Source organism: Stegastes partitus, unplaced genomic scaffold (genome assembly GCF_000690725.1).
Source record: "Stegastes partitus isolate 25-593 unplaced genomic scaffold, Stegastes_partitus-1.0.2 Scaffold518, whole genome shotgun sequence".
Taxonomy (NCBI): domain Eukaryota; kingdom Metazoa; phylum Chordata; class Actinopteri; family Pomacentridae; genus Stegastes; species Stegastes partitus.
The window spans coordinates 145181-148902 of NW_007578249.1; positions in this window are offsets into that span (position 1 = coordinate 145181).

The following is a 3722-nucleotide window of genomic DNA, read 5'->3' on the forward strand; positions in this document are numbered from 1 at the left end:
CAGTTTATTATTATTTTTTACGGATGATTTGAGATGGATAGCGTTACTTCCTGTCGTAGGAAAACCCTCTGATCCGCCTGAGATGCCGATGTAATCAAATTACTGCTCCATAAAGTGGCATAAAAGACGAATTAAATGCATTTTATTCTAACTGTGGCTGCTGTCACTGAGCTACAGGTGGGAACGTTACCTGAGCGTCGTTCCCAGGACCCACAGGCCTCCCTGCACAAATCTCATAAGTCTCTTTTATTTAAAAACAGAGAACAGAGGAACGTTGGAGTCGCTCCATTGTGAGCAAACAGTAATAAGGCTGCTTATAAAAGGTTGACTGATGTGAGGGGAAGTACAGCTCTGGTATCACACCTCGTCCAACAGAAAGCCGACCGCCTGCATTTCCTGTCTGGAGCGCTGCGGTTGCAGAAAGGCTGCCGTGGCTTCGATGCGAGCCGCCCTGAGCCTAATCAGAGCAGTCAATCAAAGCCACTTAGGCAGGAAAACATGTTTATGGGATTAGAGGGGATTGAGGAGTATGAACGCTTTGTCCCGGCGTTTGAAATGAACACACATTGGACCGTAATCCGTCCCGATCGCGCTCGACGAAGGCGGTCGCTGCTCTGAGATCCAGGGTTTGTGGAGCTTTATGTTGCTGGTGTTGGTGCTGGAGTCGGTTTGAGCTCAGAGGTGAAGCAGACGCTGGAAAGATCATCACGCTTTCATCTCTGACTTCTTAAACCGCTGCTGCTTTGGTAAATTACAGATAACGAGTAAAATCACATAAAAGCAGAGCTCATTTCTTAAAAACACAACACACGCAATTAAAAGAAAATAAAAATCTGCTTTCTACAAAGTTATTCACAACATTTAACCATAAAGACATCCGATTATTTCTGCATTAAATCAGCCAAAGTCTTTTTTTTTATTTTACAGATATTTGCTGTTATCTGAAAAAACAACGTGTATTAAGGATTTAAAAAAACACTATATCATTTGTTTAACAGATATTTTACTGATTTTTTTCCCCCGTTTTGTTAAATTATAGATAATATCGAGTAAAATTACTTATTTTTTAAATGTTCTTAAATTTCTGTAAACCATAAACAAACATAAATAAATAAATAATCATAAAAAACAATATTTGCTCTTTTATAACATTTGACTGTAAAAGTAAAAAAGGAAAAATTCTGTATTTAAATTAGCAAAAAAATATTTATTTACCTTCATTTGAAAAAATAAGGAACAATATGTATATGAAGGATTTAAAACAATTTAACTGCTATTTTATAAATATTTCAGATTATTTGTTTAATTTTATAATCATCATTATTAATTTACATGTTGACTGTAAACATGATAATAAAAAAAAACATAAACAACGTTCACATGGAAAAAAAATATGTAAAAATCCGTTCTTTTATTTATTGTGTGATTATAAAATTACACAGTTTAACTTTATTTAAATCAGTTCAAAATGTCATTATTTTAAAGATTTTCCCCATTTCTGGTAAATTACAGATAATATCCAGCAAAATGATTAATTACTATTATTGATTTACTTTATTAATGTTATTTAAAAAAGAGAAAAAAGTCTAAATTGTTATAACATCTGCATCAATATCTGGATTTTTACAAATAGTGTTTTTTTGTGTTATAATAATTTATTTTAGTTATTTTACAGTCACATTTTTACGACGTGTGCCTTTAAAGCTCCACTTTGTTTACAGACGTTTTCACGTTTTTTACCGTTTTTGAGCGTTTTAGGATTCCAGTATTTTTCAGAGCGTTTCTTTTGTGGCTCCTGCTGCCAGATTTTCACATTTCAGTGATTTTTTTTTCCTCGTGCAACCTGAGACGTGAGAGCCTGGAGAGCCAACAGGAGGACGGAGATCTGAAGCGGCGAGCAGCAGCAGCAGCAGCAGCGAGGATGAAAAGTAAGCAGGAGGAGGTTTGTTCAGACAGATGGATGGATGATTATGAGTCAGGATCCCCGGAGACGCCGCTGCCTGTCGCCGCCTTCATCGCTCGCTGCTCCATCACCTCCATCACACTTGTAGCTGCTCCCTCCTCTTCCTCTAATGGACGCCGTTAATGCCCCTCCTCATCATCATCATCATCATCATCATCATCATCGTCAGCGGCGGTCTGGAGGAGATTCCTTCCTGCAGCTGCTCCCTGATCAGCGCAGCAGCTCTGACATCATTCACTCGTTCATTTCATCCGTCGAGTCCGTAACCGAGTCGCTGTAAAGACAAAAACATAAAAACCAACAGTGAAATACTTTATTATTTAAAATCTGTCACACAAAAAACACAAACTGCAGATTTTTAAACAGTAAATCAGTGTCATTAACAGTCACACTTCTTAAAATACGACTTGTTTTCAAAAATATGTCGATATGTTTTGTTAAATTCTGACTTTATTTTAAACATTTCAGCCTTTTATTTACAAAATTAGGACTTAGTTCTCATAAGATTTTACTTTTTTCTCGCAAATTTTGATATTTTTTTCCTGAAAACATTTTTTTTTTCTCTCAAAATTCCAAATTACCTCATCCAGTAGACCTTTTTCTTCCATAAAAATGTTTGGAATTTACTATTTTATTTCTCTTATATTATGATTTCTTTTTAATTTTTCCTCATAGTGGCTCTAAATTCAACATTTATGAAGGACAAGGCAGTGATAATCAGGTTTAGAGTGGAAAATAAAAATGATCTTTCAGCGTCATGAAGCTCAAAACGTTGATTTACTTCCAAACTGTTTAACTTGAAAGAAATTAAAAGACAAAAAAAACATGGAAAAAGCTGTACAATGTACATTTTGCAAATAAATGTTCATATTGTTCTTCGAATAAGGGTAGATGTCTGTAAAATGATATTTTTTGCAGCTTTAAATTTTTTTTTTTAATGGTCAAATGTTGTAAAACAAGATTTTTTATTTTTTATTTTGACATTATTTGTAATTCAAAAAACAAAGAATCTCTGAAACACCTGATAAACATTATTTTCCTAATATTAATAATTTGAAAAAGAAAATTATTTACAGGTTTTTTAAATTCTTAGTAAATAGATTTCCTTTTAAATAACAGCAAATATTTGGAAAACAACAATATTTTTTTCTGACTTAAATATGCTTGAATAGACAGAGTGCTGATTTGCTTATTCTGTAAATTACCAGGAAGTTGTTTTTATAAAATCACAGTTAAAATCAGTTCAGCAGCTCTACAGCTCGTCACCGGAGGCTCCTTCCATTCATCTCTTCATCCATTCATCCCTCCGTCCAGTCACTCGTTTGTATCGGTTAACTCTGGTTCATTCATGCCTTCATTCACCCTCCTCCTGCTCCTCCATCCTCCGGTCCTCCTGAACGCCCTCCGTCTCTCTGCTCGGCCTCTGGTGAGGTGAAGGAGGTTTCAGGTGTCGGCTAATGACCGAGTCTTTGTCTGACGAGGGAGGTCTAGTGTGTCTGCCGGGAGCCGAGGAGGAAACGCTCTGCTCGGGTTCTCGGGTTCCACCGTTTAGTTCTCACGGCCGCCGATGGTTTCCTTATAGAGAGGAGACACGTGGTTCACTGGTAATCTTTAAAAATAAAACACCAGAATTACCTCATTTATCAGAAACTGTGGAGCTGTGAGGAATCGTTGGATTCTCATCTGTGACGGACATTCACCAAATCTGAGCAATAGATCGATACAATAATTAACTTTATTTATAGAGCACTTTTCAAAA